We start from the raw sequence: 21,834 nt of genomic DNA on the forward strand, positions 1-21,834 counted from the left end.
AAAATGACCAGACGCAGGAGAGTGCCTGTTTATCAGAGACCCCGGCCTCCCCCACAGCACCGGCGAGCATTGCTCCCACTCGAGAAGCGACAGAATCAAACAGCGGCCCCGAGGCGGGGGCACGAGTGGCTGCTGAAATGGCCTCTGAAGTGCAACCTGGAGTGACGGAGAGAGAACAAAGTGAGGGGACTGACGCTGGCGCTGAGGAAAAGTCGAAAGTGGAGGAGAGTGGAGGACGGGTGGAGGAAGTGACAGTGAATGGACTGGAGGGAAAGACGGAAAGTGAGGAGAAGGTAGACACAGGAAGTGATGATGGGGTGAAGAATGTGGAGGCTGCAAAGGTCACGTTGATGGACGAGGAGGCGACGAACGCAAACTCCAACAACAACAACAACAGAAATAATAATGGTCAGACTCAGATTGACAAGGAAATGATGTTCCACGAGCTTCATGAGGCCGAGGAAGGAACAAACCCGTCGCTGTTGTTGACCAGTGGAGCGACAGACTTCTTCCTAGCGGATCGCGGCGAAGAGTCAAAATGGATGCCAAGCGAAGTGCTGCAGTTGGCACAGAGGGACGACGCCTTCGTGCCAGCGGGTGCCAATCCCACCGGGGCCACAGAATTCCACTCAGACACCACCTTCTTCAGCGAAGGAGCGTTCGCTGTGAAAGACGAGCCACAGACGAGCACGTCGAGCTTCCTGGAGGACATCTTCGCCGTCCTGAGCACCGGCGGCTCCAGCCTGCTCGGGGATTTCGGTCGATCCGCCGGGCAGACGGGTCCGGTGTCGGCGCTGGACGACCTTTTGGATTTCGGGATGGAGACGAGAGGAAGTGCGGGCGAGGCGGGAGGAGACGGAGGAGGTGGGGACGAGGGCCGGGGCGGCGCCTCCCTGTGGGCGGACGAAGACGAGGCCCTGACGGTGGAGGAGCAGATCAAGAGGAATAGATACTACGACGACGACGACGACAGCGACGACTCTTAAATTCAGCCCGTCAATAACCTTCATCTGTGTCCATGGAGAGATGAACTGCTCGGTTTTATTTTAGTGTTTTTGTACTGAGTTTTAAAAAAAAAATCTTACTTCTGCTCTTTTATTCTATATCTAGCTTTGTTTGATGCTGATGGTGGATGCACCTGGCGTGCAGAGGAAAGGATATTTGTCCTTGTATGTCACTTGGGATGCGTATCTATATTTTTGCTGACTTATACCTAAACAGGGCTCTATTTTCCAAAACTTGCAATATGAGCATTTAATAAAAAACTGTTTTTTTTCTTCTGATTTGAACAAACGTCTGTCAGCTTTGGTTTGCGTCTGAATAAAGTTAGAGTTGTTTTTTTCTTTCGTTTCCAGTGTGGAAATAAAGATTCATGAACTCCACAAATTTATGAGTTTTTAATCGGAGGTGCCGCAGCAGTAACGGCACTTACTGAATCCCCTCTTCGTGTGGCGGGCGGGAGGGAGGGCGGGCGGGCGAGTGATGTATCGCCTACCTAGACAACACAGTGCGGCTGAGATCTCTGTGGCGAAAAGGCGTATTGATTTGCGCTGATTGAGCAGGCCTGCTGTAGGAGTTACACGCTTTGCCATTAGGGGCTTTTGTCACCTCTGACAGATTCTCTCTCCCTCCTCTCACTTACAGCCTGAGCACACGAGGTAATTGACTGCAAAGAGAAACTACTGCAATGTTAATAGCACCAGCATGAAAGAAAAAGAAAAGAAAAACGGCAGTGCTCTCGTGTCAGGAAACTGATGGTTTTACAAATTCACTGTTGGTCGTGCTACGCTGTGCTAACACTTCCCTTCAGTCGGGGGGAAAAACCTCTGCGGATCAATAATTCAGCATCCTTCACTAAAATGCTGCTTGGCATCTTTTTAATTGGGCTATATTTTCTTTTCTTTTTTCTTTCCCAGTGACATTTTCATTGACAATCCAAACCACATGCAATTTTGTACATTTTTAATTGTTGACTCCCGTGCCAAGCCCATATATAAACCGTCCACAGCATCAGAGAGGGGGAAGACAACGGATAATAAATATGGCCCAGTGTAAAATAGATTTAGATATGAGTCGTCCTTTGTTCCCTCGTGTGTCTTAAATCAATGATCAAATCCCCAAATGTACATTAAGAGAGTTATTGAACCCTGCAGATGATCCATTTAAACACCATTCCCATGGAAATTAATAGTCAAGATGCATTTTATTACCGAAGAGGACACAACGAGATGTCGGTGTGAAACTACGGTAGCCTTCAAGTAACGCAAAAACATTTAAGGCCAAAGTTTGGTTTGTCCTTCCAGGGCTACCGTAGAAACATGGCGGTCGACCCAACTCCTTTTTAGGCCTGTCACTTTTTCCAGAACTCAATTTCGGAGGAATTTCACATGACACAACATGAACTGTCGGCAGTACAGTTGCATTGTGGGAAATGTAGTTACCCTCCGGTTCTGCATCAGATTCAAAAAAATAGGAAATAAATCCCGTTCTGAGTGTATCAATAGTTTAGCAGGAGTTCAGGAGTTCATCCGAAGCTCCCGGTTTGCTCATGTAACTTCACTGACAAATATTTCTATTAGCGTAATGATGGTGTCTAACTTTATTTTCAGAAGCCACCATCACAAAACACACACACACACACACACACAGCTCCTGTCTTCATTAGCAACTTTATTTTTCTCTCAACCACAGGGGAGCGCCCACACACACACACACACACACACACACACACACACACTGCTGCATGTTAAGTATAATAATCCTCAGTCCACTTTCAGCTTCCCTTAACGTTTACAGTTTGATATTTTCATGTCAGTCCAACAAAGTTGCATCACGCGGTTCAACACTGCTCCACACTCATTAGGGTTTGATAAATACAAAGAGTCGTATTTCATTCAGCCTGAAAAGAAAATGTTTTAGAAAGTTTGATTCAATGTGGTGATAACAACATAAGAATTTATTATTATTTTCACATTTATACTCTCTTCATATTTTCTCTGTAATAATGGCATATAATAAAAATATGAAAAATTTAAATCCTGCTGCTGACATCCATCCACCTGCATTCTCACCTGGACGTGGCTTCACTCGTGGCCCGGATGCCATCACATTTCCGGGGCGTGACAGTCCAGTCGAGTCGGTCATTCCCGTGTTCATCACCGCAGCATCAGCCTCAGGTCCCCGGGGCCGCTGATTGGCTGCTCTCCTCCTCTTCTCGCCCCGCCCCCCTTTGCTCCGCCAGCCCGCCGCTGATTGGTTTGCGCTCCTCTCCTCCGCCGGCTCGCCCCTCCCTCGCCCACGAGCGCGCCGCGCTGCGCAGCAGAGGAGGAAGCCGCGCGGCGAGGAGCGGAGCGGAGCGGAGCGGAGCGGAGCGAGCAGTGCGGCGTCCGGGGCGAGTTGTGTCGACGGGACGCGGAGAACAGCAGCGGTAGGTGAACGTGGACACTGTGTGTGTGTGTGTGCGCGCCCGTGTGTGTGTGTGTTTGTGCGCGCGTCTCGTGCCGCCGCTTCTGGAAGTGACACGGAGTTGATGGGTCTCCAGCACCAGCTGCTGCTGATTGGTTCCCTCCTGCCTGTCTTCATTTTTTTTTTGACCTTTACGGTTTTATCTTTTCATGTTGAACTCTGCTGTGACGAGGGAGGCTGCTTTTGTTCTCTTCATTATTTTCTAGCTGGAATTATCAAGTTGAATGTGCAGGTTGACTCCGGACGCTTCTGGTTCCGGATGGATGATGATGATGGATGATGAAGGATGATGATGATGGATGATGAAGGATGATGATGATGAAGGATGATGATGATGATGATGATGATGGAAGCAGTGCAGGTGTTCGCAGCCGCCACCTGGTCAGTGTCCGAGCCCGAGACCAGAAGTGATGCTCTGCTCCTGCTCCTGCTCCTGTTGTTCTGGGAACAGAGACGGAATAAATCCAGATTAGCAGATTGGGAGCGTCATTGTGCCTCGAGCGCCGCTGTGCACTTTGCAGACTCGTACCAAGCTCCGTGGTTTATCATGGGGCTGTTAATCCGCGTCACTTAACGTGGACCCGTGGAATCCGTCCGCCTCCTGTTCCTCTGAGTGTCACATCAGGGAACAAGTTGGATTCCGCCTCGGGGAGAAGAAACCTCTGCTGTGATCAGTGTCTGTAAAAATCTGAGTGATCTCACATCCCTGGTCCCATGAGACTGATGCTCTTTTTTGGGATTGCACCTCCTCCTCCTCCTCCTCGTCCTCCTCCTCGTCCTCCTGCAGGAGGAGGTCACCATCGCCAACGACACTCCTTCACACGGTGTCTGTCTCTCTCTGCGCCGCCTGGGTGGTTAATACTCGCCAAATTCTCTCATTTGAGCCTGTGCACTGGCCTGTTACGGGATACCTCCTCTTCCTCCCCGAGGAGGAAGAGGAGGAGGAGGAGGAGGAGGTAGGAACGTCCATTTAAGTTCTGAACTGTCCCACAGTCCTGTGACAGGACACACAGCAGTTTAATTTCAATCAGGCGATGACATAGATTACAGATTAGAATTATGAACAGCTAATACTTGTTGCACTGTAAAAAAATAAAAGGATTATGTACGTCTTCTCCGCCATGTTGAAAGGTTCTGGTCGCCCCAACTCGGGACCTCGGGTATCACGAGGTGCCCCACTCGTAATTCCGACTTGGGGGCGCAACTCGTATTTACCATCATTCCGATACCACACGGAGGCAGCATCCAACCTAACACATCACCCAGCAAAAATGTGTTGAGACGACGTCTTCGCCTGCGTCTTAACCACGTCTAGATTTGTCTGAAAGGTCAGAGGTCAAAGGTGAGAGGTCGCCACACGGCCCAATATTCAGCGACTATTTTTCTAAATGAAGGCTCTGACCAGATTTAGCCCCAAAAACATCATCCCATGACATCTGGTGTTAGTTGGGAACTACTTCCATACAAACTCATAAATTCCACAGCTTTTTTTTTTTTTTTTTATCCTTTTCCCGAAACGGAGACGGTGAAGATTCCCGATGGATGAGTTGCTGCTCCGACATCGAGCGGGAGTCTCGTACAGTTTCCTCGTCACGCTTGTCTCTAATTTCCGCCCAGAATCAATATCTTCCTTTTTCCAAATGACGTGTAAGAATCAGAAAATCACTAATAAGCGCCTCCGATTCTTATATCTATAAATAGTCCGTTCACATGGCGTCTTATTGACGTCCTGCGGGCGGAGGCGAGCGCCTAATGGCTCCGGTTTAAACTCGTTTAGCTCCACGTGTGGATTAAATGGGTTTTATGTGTGGAGGCATCCGGCCTGTCGGAGTTATTGGCCCGGTGTGACACAGGGAATCGATCTCCTCAAATGATGCACACTAAATAATGTGATGCCATTCTCACGCGTGGCACAGACCAGCTTGTTTCTTCCAGATTCCTTTTTTAATTACATCATATTTTTGTCCCGGGAAGTGACGGGAATGGGTTTAATGGAGCGACGCGGCCCCCCCCCCCCCCCGATGAGATAAACTGCGCCTGACAGTGATGAATGGCGTTTGTAAAGAGCGTGCAGTGTATTCACTCGTTCACTGGATCAATGCTCGCGCGCGTTCGTCGCCGCCTTCTCTTGTCGCCGTGGTTTCGGGGGAGAATCTGTCACCTCGTGTGTTGCCGTTTGTTGCGTGTGCGTCGCGTCGCCTTCAGGGAGCCAATTTCTTTCAAGCGTTGGCTTTCTTCCTTTGGCTTCGTCAAATGTCACCGCCGCTTTGTCACATTCTCCTTTGGAGACGTTCTGAAGATCTTCAGGTTTTTTTTTCCCCCATGTCACAGCCATTGGATTGACTTCATGTCATCCTCTACGCAAGATGAAGAGATACTGATTCGTCTGCCCGCTGCTTTTAGACGCGTCCTGAAATCCGGACATTTTCCTGAAATTTTTCAGGAAAACGCAAATGTTGCTCTGGACTGAAACTTCCAGAAAAATGTCCGAGTGAGAATTCAGCCCATCTCACTCGGACAGTCTCCGACATTTTCCGTCTTTAATGTCTGAACGGTACAGATTTGTCTGCTCAGAAGGTGAATTCGCGGACGCGTTGGCGACAGCGCTGTGAGCCTGAATGGCCACGTGACCGCCTGTGATTGACGTCGTCCAGATCAGGCCCATTTCATCCTTGACAGACGAGTCTAACACTCACGGAAAGTGAAGGAATATAAATTGTGAGCATCGAGGAATGTCGCCTCTCAAACGTTCAAGGCTGATTTTTCATACAACTGCGCAGCACGCCACAGTTCATGCTGATGATGTTAGACCTGCACTTCTCCATATTGTCTGTCCGCGCGCTTTTTTTTATTAGCGACGAGAAATTGAAAACATGTTTTTTTGGGCCGCGTCCTATTTTTAGCCAATTTCTTCTTAAAGTGACAAACGTCATCGGAGGCAGATCGGATCGAGTGACGCCAGTTGAAGTTTCATTCTGTCGCAGCTCAAATGAAAAGCTTGGGGGGGTTAAAGTCCGTCTGCCGCTGGAGAAGACCACCACTGAAACACCGCCGCACCGCTGATGATTGTTTTAATCACCGATTAATCATCTGGCAATCAATCATTCAGCCTGTGAAGAGTCGTCAAATGTGACGTATCGTTGGGAGGCCAGAGGGCAAAGAGATTCTGTTTACATGAATGTGACTGTATATTTGGCATTTTCTAGATTAATTGATTCTAAATGTAGTTGCCTTATCAATAATTGCAATAACCGCTTCAGCTCCAGTCGTCTTCAAGTCTTTAGCTTCATGCAGATGTTGAAAGTTAAACCTAATAAGGGATTTGAAAGGATTCTGATTCGATGAGTGGATTTGAAACCGGATTTAAATTTGATAAAAATGCTCTCAAACCGCATCCCTGTCCTGGCGGATGTCCTGGGTTGTTGCACGTCTTACCGCACAAACAATCTTTGACACAGAACACGGAGCACACCGAGGTTTTACATTAATGAATAAGTAATACTGGAGTTTTTCTACATCATAGTGTCAACACCGTGACGATCAGCGCCGAGATATTGCCTGGAGAGGATTTATTATTGATTTATTTAATTTCCCTCGTCTGCAGGGGTCGCTGGAGCCGTTGACCTCGTCTCGGCGGGGTCAACAAGACAACAACCCTCGGGGGGGGGGGGACAGTAAAGTCGGACATAACTGTAACTCACTTGACCTTTTTATGAATAATCAGCGATTTGATTTGTTGAGTGTAATTGCAACACGGGGAAGTGGAGCAGCGGAGGAGAGCGTCGCCCGTTTCCATGTCACAACTCCAGTCATAATTCACAAAGCGTTGGACTTTACGACTTGTCTGGCTGCTCTGTAATGACTGACAGACGGAGGCTGTAACTCACAAAGCTCCGGACTTGTCCCCTCTGGTTCTGTCTTCGCCTCCGACCCGCTCCTCCACACTGGGGCCCCGGCTCTCCGAGGAGCAGGGCGTTGCAAAAGCTCCGGACCGCTTCATGTGCCAATGCGATCCCGTCTGCGACGGCAGCCCGGACTTTATTGGATCATTTGATAATCTCGTTGGCCGGAGCTTAGCCTCGCGCGTCCCCGGCTCCGCACACGACTCAGTGGGCACAGATGATGGATTCAAATGCTCCGACAGCACCACGCTGTGATCACGCTGATCTGTGCCCACCACTCGTCAAACACAATCACACAGCCTGGTCGGCCGGTTGTGATGATTATGACTGGATGCAGAAACATGAGCAGCAATATTCTGATGTTAACCAGATTAAGTCTGAATAATAGTCTGAATTAGACTCTGCCATGTTCTGATGACCTTAATCCCAATAAAGTCATACTGGGAATAACGCAATAATCGGATTAAAAACAGGCGGTGACATGGACGTTATTATTTTAAATGCGCGTGACGTTAGTCGCACCTGAGTCTTCTCTCTCTCCGTGTTTAACCTTTGAGCTTTGGATTTCATGAACTGCTTTTTCATACAGGCACAGTTTATCTGTTCTATTAAATACATAATAATAAAATCTATTACGTGTGGATTTATACTGGCAGCTATATGCAGTATTATGTGTGAGAAACATATAACTTCAAAATTCCTTGATTTATTTCTCTTTGTGGGTATTTGTGTGGGAGTTATAGTTAATATAGCATTCTGATGTCATGACTGAGATTGATTATTGAGTCATAATCAGACTCTGGAACATGTAAACAGCAATATGAGTGGAATATTCTATTAATAGCTCATGTAAACATCATAATCAACCCAATGTTTTATTCAGAATCAGGTCAGTGGTCAGATTATGGGAGTCCATGTAAACATAGTTTAGTAGATACTTTATTTATCCCGAGGGAAAAATTCAGGAAACATGATAGAGAGAGACAGAATAACAACAAGAGTCCAGGAGAAACGGAACAACTCTGCTGGTCAAAATGACAACGTGAGCTTTTATGATTTCGCAGAGCTCCGCTGACAGATGTCGCCTCCCCTCTGCCGGAGGGCGACGCTGGCGACCCGGCCGCCGCTGCACGTCCGGGTGATGAGGTGAGCTGCCGAGGTCGGACGTTGTTCCAGGGCCACGGCGGCTCGTTGTGTTTGTACGGCGGCGGCCGTGTAGACGCTTGCAGGGGAGGAGGCTTCACGCCGCGCCCCCCTCGTCCTGTCATCTCCTCCTCCACCAGCAGCAGCAGCAGCACACTTGGCGTGGGATGACGTGTTCCCCCTCGGTCAAGTAGCTGATTGGATTTTCACCGGGAGGTGGTCAATAAAGCAGGGGGGGGGGGTTCTGAGCTTCTGCATTGAAAGTTCATTTTGGAAAACGTTGCCGCTTACGAAACAAACCCCGCACAGTTGCTGCCATGTGCAACATGTCTGACAGGAGCAGCGTGCTTTTCATTTCCAAGGCAGATAATAGTGTCTGAGTGAAAGTGAATTATAATATTTTTTTCTCAGTTCATGTCTGATCCCTCCTCGCTCTAATCCTCTCTCTGGAAGCCCAACGTGGTTTCACACTGATATTCATATGCGGCTGCGGGATGAGGATGAGGATGAGGATGAGGATGAGGATGAGGATGCGGATGAGGATGAGGATGCGGATGAGGAGTCAGAGTCATGCTGTCTTTACTTCTGCAGCTGAATGCATTAGCACCGAGGCTGCAGCTCGACCCTCAGACGTCACGGAGGAAGATATTTAAAAAACAACATCTTGAACGCTCCGTATGCAAACCATTTTCTTCTCTGCTTCTGGCACATTTGTGGAGGTGAAGCTAATATCTCGGCGTGTGCACGGTTCATTTCGCTGAGCATCTGCTCTGGATCTCGCATTCCTCTGCGGATCCGACTTCACCCGCTTTGAATGGCTCGTGCGTTTGACTGCGAGGCCTAATTATAGCCTATTCACTACTACGTGTACACAAACATCATTAATCTCCACCTAACGAGACGCAGCGCTAATTATTTCAGGTACTTTTTTGACGCACACGCTTGCGCGTGTCCGTCCTCCGAGGCCTGTGCGGTATGTAAATGTGACATTTGCTTCTCGGAGTGATGTGAATCACATTGGAGAGCAGGCAGATGTGATGTGCAGTGATGTTCGCATGTCCCAGTTGGTCTTGTTAATGTTCTCCCCGCTCTCGGCCTGCGAGACGAGGCATATACAGAAGAAATGCAGAAATAACAAGATGATAAAAGTTTCCTCGCCGACCTTCTGGCCCCGACAGATGTTTCCTCTGGAGCAGCAGAGAGAGTCTTGATCTGCGCTGCAGCCGGTTGCTGTCTGCTCTCAGGTCAGAAGTTCTTATCCCACGTCTCGATATCCAGCTCCGGATATTGATGTTTGCACAGAGGATGACTTGTTAGCCGGGGTTGTAAAGCAGCACAGAAAGTGGGAGATTGGCTGTAGTTTTCCTCCCGGCCGCTGCCAACACGCTCACCAGTTCTGTAATGACATCAATTAATCTGCCAGTTGGGTTTTTAAGCTCTTTCACAAAATGGTGGACAAGTCGCCGTGATGGTTTTTCAAAGATATTCAGTTTCCTGTTTGGATAAACCATGAACCAATAACCGTGGTTGCCATGGTGATTGATACTGCGCAGCATCAACCAAAGTTAGTTGATGGAAGAAGAGTCGGAGGTTGTGTTCGAACTGAAGCTTCTCATCTCACATTTGATTTATTGTTGGCTATATTTATATTTTTATTCATAATAAATCTAATATTTGCATATAAAACTCATTGAAATCTGTACTTTTTTTCACATTTGGTCACAATAATAAAGATTCAACAGTGGAGGAGTTGATGGGAAGCGGTGGCGGTGTTCTGTCGGAGCAGCGTCATGTTCACAGAACTCTGAGAGAACCAGAGTTTTCCTCTCATCTCCTCCTCCCGACCGGGAGCAGCTGCGAGGGAACTCTGAAAAGGTCAAACATCACCACGCGAAGCTTCCCGAATGATAATGAGACATGTTCCTGCTCCACTTCTCTGCTCTTTCCCAGTTTGATATTCGACCCTGTTCACACTTCAGAATTCACCACGTGCCGCGTTTGAAAAGTGAATATTTATTATTAAGTGAAACTTAAACAGAACTTTTTTTTTTTTTTAAATCCATTTCTTAGACCGACCGATGAACTGATAACTGTTGTTCTTTATCATCACAGAGAAGTGAGCAATGAAAACCAACACTGGGAGTAAATGTTTCTCTCTCGTTCACTGCGGCAGACGTGGTTTATTTGTTGTGGGGCTGTTTCTCCCCTCGGGCACGTCGGAGGTGTTTTGGTCTAATCACTTCTTGGAGCGTGTTTATTTTTGCTGCTCTCCCGGCGAGAGACTCGCTCTGTCTCTTCCAGAAATAAGCCTGTAAATATGTTGCGTATTGATTTGAATACTCCCATTAGGGTCCCGAGCTGCGGATGAAGATCCCGATCATCATCTGTTTGGATTGTACTTGCTGTGATCCGATGCCCGTCTCATGTCGCCGCGTTCCGCGGGGACACGTAATGGAACCAGGCTGATGTGTGTGTTCTGGCGCGATGCACGCGGCGCCCGCGCTAATATGTGAACTCCATGCATTTTTCACAACGCGGTTGATTACACTCTCTGGATGATACTTCATATTTAATCAGCCCCAGGCTCTTTGGGTTCTACTTCCATAAGCGTGGCCATTAATATTCCGTGTATCCGCATCACAGGCACGTGCATTTACTCTGTGGGTGTGAAGCACTTCGCCGTGGCGGACGGAGGAGTTTCAGCCGTTCAGCCGTGGGCTCTTAAAAGCTCTGGTGATGAGTCGGTGCCATTTGCTCGTTCATTTGCTCAGACGCAGCAGAAGAGAAGGTTTTCTTCTCTCTAATCTCAAACATGCACAAACTACTAGACTACAGGATGCGACTAAGACCATGTGCCGCCTCACGTCGCGGTTGTTAAAGCTCTTGGAAGTCTGAGCTGTAACTTTCCAATGCTCCGAGTACAGAGTGGAGAGATCGCAGGTCCAGCTGCTCTTCCCCACGAGCTCCAGCCGCTGTCGACGGGCAACAGAAAGACAGATGCGACGTCTGGAAGTGGAGCTCGCTTCCGCAGACGACGACCTGCTGAAACATCGGATACTTTGTGAGACACAGCGATGTTCTGGGATCAGATGTCAGAGGGACATCGCTCTAATATGGTCTCATTGATTGGAGCTCACAGGTCGAGCGCTGCTCCACTTGGCCACTGGATCATCGTCCGGCCTTTTGGCTTTTGACTGCAGCATCGTAACTTTCTGTGAGGAGTTCGGAGTGATTCTTCTTCAAATAACACATTTAATCCCATTTGTATTAGAATTTCCCACAAAGCAACAAAACAAGGACAGAAGCCGTCGCACAAAATCATCTTCATGTGGAGATAATCAGATCATTTTTCATTGATTCATCTCTGCCGTCACCCGTCTCGCCTGGAGGGGAAACGCAACATGTGCTCGGTCACAGACTCACGCCGACCTTTACGGAGATGAATCCGCTTCGGGGAGGAAATGTGTTGCGGAGGCGTTTTTTATTGAGCCGACTGATTCCTGACACAGTGTCCCGCCTTTACTCTGTCATGTTATAGAAAGACACTAACCAGGTGTGTGTGTGTGCGTGTGTGTGTGTGTGTGACACACTGACATTTAAACAGCTCGTGTGTAATGAACCATAGAACCGGAGGACGAAGGTCCTGCAGCTCTGACGAGTGTTTGATGCCACAGTCGTGTTGCAGGTTCAAAGCCGACACACACACACACACACACACACGCTCACACGCTCTCACACACACACACACACACACGCTCACACACACACACACACACACACACACACGCTCACACGCTCTCACACACACACACACGCTCACACACACACACACACACACACACACACACAGACGCACACACACACACACACACACACACACACACACACGCTCACACGCTCTCACACACACACACACACACACGCTCACACACACGCACACACGCACACACACAGACGCTCACACGAACACACGCACGCTCACACACACAGACGCTCACACGAACACACACACACGCTCTCACACACACACACACACACACACACGCACACACACAGACGCTCACACGAACACACGCACGCTCACACACACAGACGCTCACACGAACACACACACGCTCTCACACACACACGCACAAACACAGACGCTCACACGAACACACGCACACACGAACACACGCACACGCTCACACACACACACACTACATGGCCAGCAGGACAGTTTTTTACGGCTGGTGATGAAAAGCTCGGCTGCTAATCCGTCGTGTTAAATAAAGTTGTGTCGGCGGCGACTGAACTCTGAATGTCAACGATTAAAACCATCAGTCAAGGAGCCGCAAGATGGTTGAGGAGAAAAAAATGCTTCTCGAATGTGAATCATTTCTGGAAAAAAAATATCTTTGGTTTGTGGGACCATGTTTGACATTTTTCCACATTTTCTGACTAATGGATTATTGGATCGATAATGGGAATAATCATTGGTTTTTAGCCCCAGGGCCCACGGGCTGCTGCTCTGACATTTCCTTCTTTATGGAATTGGCTTCATGCCTGGCGGCTCAGGGGAAGAGGAAAACATCAGAGGATACATCGTGTTCCCTAAAACTCAATTTGACAAAACTCTCATGAAACAAGTTGATGATGAGGTGACGAAGGTGCAAAGAAAAGGGGACTTTTAGGATTGACAAAAAGAAGATGATTTTGACAAATTGAGCTAAAAGCACCGGCAGCAGCCAACTTCTCTGTTTCCATGACGCTGGTTTAATGTGGCACCACGATGTGCCACGATGCAGAGTTACCTCTGCCTCCTCACTCAAGTTTATCATCAGCAGCCCCGTACATTGGGGCTTATTGCCTTTTCCAGCCGTATCTGTCCGGCTGCCTGAAAAGGCCTCCCAGGAAGAGATTAGCAATCCAATAACTTGGAAGCAAACTACATGCAAAATGTCTCTTTATGATCTTTCTTCTTACTCTCTTACTTGTTTTTTATTTGATTAACTTCTGTCTTACGGCTCGTTTACATAACGTTATGCTTTGTATTTTATGGATTTGCTTCGGTAGATTGTGTGCGAGTTGTTAATCTTTCCGCTCCTCGCGCTCGGGCTCAGTAGTTAACTGTCACCTGTGGTTTTATGGAGCTGCACAACACTTTTTACCGTGTTGTTTTGTTTCGCTCTTTATTCCAGCCCAGGTGTATACGTATGATGATGATGAAAAAAAAACTGGAGGGACTCACTGTCTTCCGCATGAGTCTGAACATTACTTGTCTGTTGAATATTGTTTAGTAGCCAGGAAATGTAATGTGGACTTAATCAGGCATTATGCGGCAAAAGCATGGATTGGACTATATTCTTTTTTTAGTGCAATATCAATGCAGAGTATTTAATTGCAGGAAGGCTGACAGACGGTGATCGAACCCTGAGAAAAGTCTCTGTGTCAGCTGCCGGAGATTTGTTCCCTGAAGAGGGAATTTTGGTGCAAGACTTTAGCTCGTCGATAATTTTGACTGTCCGGGATTGTTTCCTCCTCCAGGACGTGAAGCCAAGAGGAAAACTTTGAGTCTCCAGTTTAGCTGAACCGTGAACTCCTCAGGAAAATGTTGACTGACGTTATAAATCTGGTGGGAAGTGGTTTTGTCCCCGACTTCTATAGGAACAACCAGTGGAGTCGCCCTCTGCTGGTCAGTACAGAGAATACAGGCTTCGTCGTCCATCTTTTTATAAACTGTCTATGACTCACGAGGAGCCGTGTGGACGTAGATAAGTCCCTCAGTGAGGATTGGTTCTCCACTTTGAGCTGATGCATTCCAGTGGAAGAATCCTCGGTGGTGTTTGTGCGTGCAGCTCCGCAGGCCTCGCCCACCTCATTTCACCTGCTTCTGATCCCAAACACAAACTCAGCACTAAACAAAAACGTGTGCAGTGGATTTTCCTTTTTCATGGGAAACACAAAAGGACTTACAGACCCTGTGGCATCACTGCGAGTCATCTCCCTCGTCCATAAACCCCCCCGGCCCCCCGGCCCCCCGCTGCAGGCTGCGCGCTGAATTTATGCGCTCTGCTGGTGTTATCTGTAGATTGTGTTCTCTTCAATTTCACGGGGACTTGTGTTTCATGACAAACAGTCGGTCGGAGTCAGTTCCTCAAGGCCACCCAAACGTGATAAGCCACTGTAGTGTTTGGTCGTAATGCGCTCGCCGAGGAGAGCGGCGCTCGCGTGTCGCCCGCGATGCGGAGCGGCTGCTTTTCACGCAGCGGGCGCCGGGGTCACCGGGGATTATTTTTAGACACTTTTGGAAGAAAATGAGATTGGCAAACAGCTGAAGCAGACTTTCTTATCTTTGTCACGGCTGTCAACAATCCGCCGCTGCGAAGAATCAGTCAAAGCATCTACTTCTGAGGATAAAGGGAACGGGTCTCTGTGTGCCGCTGGATGGCTGCCGCCCTCGGTGAAGGGGCGCGGGCTGGTGAATGGGGAGGCACAGGTGCAATAGAGGATTTGCACTAATTGAGTGAAGTACGGAAGCCCAGGAGGGACAGTGCAGGTACACAGACACTTGCCAAGGGTTAGCCTGGGAGAAAATCCTCCCCTGCACTGTTCTCCTGTAATTGCAGTTTGCCTAATCTGTCCCCCGGCTTCCTGTATGTGGGAGAATAAAAAAGAAGAAGAAATGCGTAGTGATGAGCAGTCGTCTGGCATGAGATCACTACAACGGCTCGGCATTCTGCAGCCGGCGGGATGAGGAACAAATGAAAAGTGAATGACTAGGCTGAAGAGATTAGTGTAGGAAAATGAAAAGGGATGGATCGGTCCAGCGTCTGCAGGTGTCTGCGGAGCGGAGACGGATCGCCAGCGAGTGACTGAATGATTGGCCCCTGTCATATTCAAAACGTGCGGCTGAAAAGTGGCGTGATATTAATTGCGACAGGCGTCGCCTCCTCCTTCATCTGCGACCGGCGTAGACGCGTCTTCCTAACGAGGAGAATCCGTCTCGGACGAATTTTGAATGAACAGAATAAGAGACGCGTCGTGTGATCTCCTCTTTTTTAATTTCCACAGTTTTCAGGTTGAATGATTTGCTGCTTTTTTATATTTGACTGTAGATTCACAGTCATGACGCAGTGAACTCAGTTTGAAACTAATCAGTGATTTCTCCTCCGATGACATCCTCGCTTCTCATCTTCCCTCCGTCAAGTGGAGAGACAGTTTTATCTTTCATGTGGTGCTGACGATATTGCAGTTATTTTATTTTTCCATATTCAATCAGTATGGATTGTGGACTGTCCTTAAAGTCGGATGATTCCATGCCATGTTTCTTAAATATCACAAAATCTGCTTTCAGACATGCGCTGGAGGCGCTGTATGTCCAGAGTTCATGTCTGAAGACATCTTGATACCGCTTCCTTCAATCAGGGGTGGAACAATCACCGAGCTCCATTTGATATGAAACTATATCTAACATTCACGACCAAGTTGTTATCGAGGCTCCCGGCCTGTTGTGCTGTTGTTCCCAGATTCCTGGCGATGAGAGAACGAACGCTCTCAGAAGCTTTTCCCTCTGTGTGCTTTTGGATTATAGATCGGGCCTCTTAATAATCAATGACTGTGTGGTTGTCGGAACAGATTAGCGGCATAATCTCCAGTGTATGTCCTCATAATACGCTTTACACTGTAACTCTCAGACGCAACACAAAGCCCCGGCTTAGTGCAGCTGCAGCTGACGTTCGCCACCATATTGGTTCCCATGGAACGCCACCGTGGAGTTCGTCTCCCAACGCTCCGTGTCAGGAGGGGGCTTTATTCCAGTTCCCAGATAAGGGTAGAACCGTCCCTCAGCAAAGGAAATGCAAACATCATTTTCTCCCCCCTCCTGCGATGCAAAGCCGACCCGCCATCTCCCCAGTTTTCCCATGCACGAGGTCACCATCTGTTGCAGTCACGCCACGGCGACGCCCCCCGCCCCGTTTACATCTCCCCGCGTTCATCGAGGTGTGAGACGCTGGCACGCCAGCGCCATTACTCTCGGCCGATTCCCCCGAGCCGACGGCGAGCGGCGCTCTGCGGGCAACAACTGCGACGCAGTAATTGTGGGGAAAACGGACAGCAATCAAAGTCCGCACGTAAACCTCCGGAGCGTGACGCCGTGGTGGGAAACGCTCTCGGTGTGATCGGAGCTGCAATTGGCAGCTCGGGATTCAGAGGCCGGGGTTCACGCGGAGATGAGGTGACGCCAGGTCCACTGGTTCGGCTTCATCATAGGCAGAATTCAAAATACGCTGAAACGTGTGGCTGAGGATACTGAAGTGAACATCATCGCAAAATAGAACTGGTCCATACAATCTGGAGCTTTTTATTGGCTTGATAGTTTCATAGTATTATCATCTCACAATGACATGAGAACGTCCTCACTTCAGGTCACGCGTCATCGCAGCCTCTTTTCAACTCGAGCCAGAGACTTAAAGGCTAAATCTTTCTTTCATATTGGCAAAAATAAGCTGTGAAAGACCAATAAAACATTTCAACCTTGGCACTAACAGCTTTTTGGAGTTGAAAAGAGAAAAAGAGAAAGAAGATTTTATATATTCGCTGTCAGACTTTTTATCAAATACATACAAATGACAAATGTAGTGTTTGAACCTGGTTTGTTTGGACTCAGTGACACACAAAGTTTGAATCTGAATCCTGTGTGAACGTCGTGTATCCAGGTGACATCACCTCCCTGCGTCTGTCGTGTCATTACTCTTTTACTGCGGCTTGGAAAGTATTGATTCGTGCTCATCTCACTCTTCTCACACACACGGTCACCAGTTCAATCCTCTTTCATCCGGCGCTTTAATAGAATCCAAGTGTGTCGTCTTCACAACTCTCGTCCCAATTATACATGAAAAAATGGAAATTATTAAAAGATCAGTCAGTCGGGCATAAGTGGAAGACGCCGTCCTCGCTCCTCTGTGTCAATGGAACTTTGTTAGCAAAAGGTTAACCCGGTCATTAGGATTCAGACGGCAGCTCCTCTAATGTATTCCCAAAGTGGTGTCGTCCATTCGTGGACCTCTTCCGAGCTTGGGGCCACGGCGGCGGCGAGATTTCCATCGCAGGATGTCATTAAGAACGACGGCGTGTCCGATACGAGAGGCGCTCGAGCTCGCCGCCCGTTGCCTTTGACTCGCAGGTCAGCGGTCGACGCTCACAACGGCGCTCGGTCTTTTCCAGAGGAAAACCTGATGCTGTTCTCGGCTCAGGAGAAGAGAAAAGTGCTAATGGGATTTTGGTGGCGCCCACGTCTCTCCCACTGATTAATGGCGAGAGGTGGAGGACGCATGTTGCGGCTGTGATGAGGCAATTTGTACAGTTCCGCCAGAAAACAATGGCAGTTCGTTTTATTGCAATGCGTCTCCGGGGAGACATCAGCGCTGCCGCTGCGTACAGTGAGCAGCTTAGCACAGTCATAAATCAAAGGCTGCTGGCGTGCGTTACAGCTCACTCTTTAATGGCCCGTGTGCTGTTTGTGGCTCCATTTGGATGCAGAGTTTGAAGCCGGCGTCTCACTGTCGTCAGTTGTGAACGCAGAGGCGGCGAGTGTGAACGCTGTCGCTCCGGGTGCGTCCCCCTGGGGGAGCGGGACGCCGGCGGTTGATCATTTATCCATTTGTGCTCTGAGCAGATACGTCCAGAGAGAATCAGTCATGGAAAATGTCCGGATTCCAGTGCACGTCTGAAAGCAGCTCGGAGGGAACTGTCCACAGGACAGAAATAGGTTTTATTCCCATCTAACCTGCCGGCTGCTCCACACGCTGCCTGAGATTGACTCTTCTAATCACCAGGTATCTATGAGATTGGACAATTACCACCAAAGTAGCACTAAGTGCTCCGATCGGCAGCGAGACGCGAACTGCACAAAGGCAAACTGTAATCATGTAATCTCGGTCGCCGACGAGCCGAACGCACCAGACGCCGTCGTCCACATAAAAGCATACGACACGTGAAATCAAAATGTCGGCCGTCAATCAGCGTTAGTGGGGTTTTGCCTTCTGCTGTAATCACCAGGATCACGTGGAAGCAGGTTCTCCCATATACAAAGTTTAATGACAATAATAATCAATTTTCATATCTTGTTTTACTGTAAAACCCTAATGGACATTGTCCTGCATTCCCTATGCTGGTCCGCTCAGTGCTTCCGTGGGCTCGTCTCATCTGTCAGCGCTCTGCGCAGTTTCACAGTAACTGTCATTACCGTCACTTTTATTTATTGAGTTGACGAGACACTCGGCTTCACTAAGCTGCTGCCGCCGCCTCGGGCTGGAGAGTCAATTAACTACGGCAGCATTAAGGACTGTGAGGTTTGTGTTGATCTGGACCTTTTGTGTTCGTCGGTACGGAATTAAAAAAAAGAACAATGTTCCTTTGTATTGAAGACCCACCTCCGGTTGACGTCTGCGAGTTTATTAAGTCGAGCTGCGGCTTCAGCTGCTGCTGCAGTTCTGCTGCGTTGTGCTGAGTTTGCGTAACGTCGTGTGTTAATTTCTCAAATGCATATTGGGCGAGCGACTCGGCTGCTGGTGTTTCCAGTGTTGAAGAATGTGGCAGTGAACGGGCATTAGGTCGCGTGCCAGCGCCATCATTACTGTTAGTGCAGGACATACTGTACGGGAGCGAGCTCAGGGTGGACGCTGTTAGTTTATTAGTTATATTATAGATGTTAACATCGATCAACACAGTGTTTACAAAGATGTTTACTAAGGAAGAAATATCATTTTACATTTTATGTATGGTTGTATTTATAATTTCTTTCTCAATGACGTTTCTTTAACCTTGGTTAGGTTTGTTTACAGCGTGAAAACACAGTTTGAGAAGGTTCCGACGTTCACACCCATCGCAGGAAGTTGAGACGGAATTAAATGATAGAAGAAGAAGAAATAGATGAGGCGTGGTACCACATGGGGGAGACGGAGTATTGAAGTGCAATCTTCGACAGGACGTCGTCCGTTTTAACCAGAACTAACCAGATCAAATGTTGACAATATGACAAAGACATGAACCTTGTTATATGTTTTATATATATACATAATATATATTCAGCTAAACAAATCTTTTAGTTCTTTCTCTTTTCTAACAAACTTTGACTTCCTCAGAGTCATTTAGTCATTATTCACAGTGTCGTCCTGGAGAGTCGTCCGCAGTGGAACGGGAATCTGAAAGTGTGATTTCTCTCAGTGATGGAGTGGAACGGCCGAGGGGAGCAGAGAGGCCGGGCGAGGAGGCCGACTGGCAGCAGCGAGGGTGAATAGTGGAAGAGAAAACATAAAGACCCCGAGAAGAAAAATATTCTGTTTTGCTCACCACTCATCCCTCCACGTCGCTCTATGCATAAATGAATACAGATCGCCGTGTGAAATCAGGAGAGCTAAGAAGCTGCCTGGCACAAGATGCTGCTGCTAATCAGTCGCCTCAGCCACTGTCCACACACACACACACACACACACACACACACACACACACCTAAACAATCGCTTTGGCTGATATTTCCTTTCACAATTGCTTTTTTTTCCATCCATTCATCACCCACACATTTCTGCTCTGCAGCTTATTACAGCACACACACACACACACACACACACACACACACACACACACACACGCAATGCTGTTTTGCATATTAAGAACTTTGCATCTATAGTTTTTTTTTGTTTTTTTTTCACAGTATATCTCCATTAAAACACACATTTCATGAAATGAGCGTGTTCACCTCCCGTAGTACTAAAGAGATTATTGTCAGTTTTACAACCAGGAATCCAAACATCGACGTCTCGTCCGTCGTTTCATGTCATTTCATCAAAATGAAGAATCCGTGGTGACGCCCGGGGGAAAACATTAGCAAGGATAATAAAGGTGTCGGGGAGCAACAGGGTGATTTTCTGCTCCATAAATTATAATGTCTGCCACAGAGTGACGCAGGTTTAGGAATGTGTGTGTGTGTGTGTGTGTGTGTGTGTGTGTGTGTGAGGGTGTGTGTGTGAGAGTGTGAGAGTGTGTGTGTGTGTGTGTGTGTGTGTGTTTCATGTCTAAATTAGCAGAAATGCAAATGTTAAGAGAATTGTTCTTGTCTGAAATGCCTTGTACGAACAATCTGCATCGTGTCCGGTCAGAACGACGTATAAGAGTTTGTGCGCTGACATTTTTGAAAATCTTAAGTTTAGCATTTTGGCCAGCGCCATATTTGGAGGAGCAGGGGGTGTGGCCTGACTGAGGACACGGTATGCCTATTGGATGGTACCAGCTGTCAATCACGCTGTATCAATGCATCCTGTCTCATACGGTGCTTTATGGTCTGTGTGATGTAAATGGACCATAATGAACAAAATCAAAAGCACCGTCACTGTTTCCTCACAGAAAAGTCACATCGTGTGGTTTTCAGCTCTAAACTGTCTTTTGAATTGCCGTCACGCTGCAGCCGTGTGGAAACAGCTCATTCTCAGTTTCTGCCCGTCTCGTCACGTACCGCGTCTCGTCAGCGGTCGGGTCGAGCTCAGCTCGCCGTTGAGTGTGCCGACCCGTGAAGAAGAAAAGGAAAACCCTGCTGTTTCGGGCTGCACAGAAGAGAAAGGTGCTTCTCAGGTGCCATTTCTGGAAAAAGCACAGCGCAGCTGGAAACCTGCTTCTCTCTCGTCCCTCGGAGATCATCTTTCCTCCAAGTGAGTAAAGTAATTTAAGAAAAATGAAGAAGGCACAGAAGTTCTTTTTGGTGTCCAGGGCCACGGTAAATGCAAACGAGGAAGAAAAACCCCACGGCACAGTCATCTCTTCCAGTTGTTCCTCATTCTCATGCAGGAATCACACGTGAACATTCGTCAAACCACCTGTGTTCATCTTGTCCATAAAAACGGCAGCAACATTCTCTCGTTCGTCAATGAATGCTGTGACGATCTACGTTTGGTCCAAACATCCCTTAAGCCCATGGATTTCCTCAAACGCTGGAATCCCATAAGGTTGAGATATACTGACCCATCTGAATCATCCGTGAGCAAAATAACGTTGAAATAGAATTCATAAGCAGAATCACACGCGGCCCCGGAACCCACCATCAACATCTCGGCGCTCTTACTTTGAAAGGTCGGGATCGTCCCGGTGGAAACTGATCTGCTCTTAAAGTTTACCAAGATAAACAGAATAACATTTGAGCCCAGTAGCATAAAATGATCATAGCAACATGGAAATATGTTCATGTGGAAAGTTCAAACCTTGTACATTTTTTGGACGACGCGTGTTTTGGCTGCGCGCGATGAAACGTGATGACGTCATCATGAGCAAACAACGTGACGAGGCTGAAGAC

General features: G+C 48.0%; 1 protein-coding gene across 2 annotated transcripts in view; it reads left to right on the plus strand.

Moving 5' to 3' along the window:
- The first annotated feature begins 3,139 nt into the window (after positions 1–3,139).
- Positions 3,140–21,834, plus strand: part of LOC118310643 (beta-1,3-galactosyltransferase 1-like) — a 61,515-nt gene continuing 42,820 nt past the window's right edge. Inside the window, exons 1-2 of one of the 2 annotated variants that reach the window (XM_035633761.2) lie at positions 3,140–3,427; positions 8,432–8,513. The gene's annotated coding sequence lies outside the window, so the exon portion shown is untranslated. The remainder of the gene's footprint in view (positions 3,428–8,431; positions 8,514–21,834) is intronic. The other variant, XM_035633752.2, reaches the window with a different exon arrangement.

Source organism: Scophthalmus maximus, chromosome 1 (genome assembly GCF_022379125.1).
Source record: "Scophthalmus maximus strain ysfricsl-2021 chromosome 1, ASM2237912v1, whole genome shotgun sequence".
Taxonomy (NCBI): domain Eukaryota; kingdom Metazoa; phylum Chordata; class Actinopteri; order Pleuronectiformes; family Scophthalmidae; genus Scophthalmus; species Scophthalmus maximus.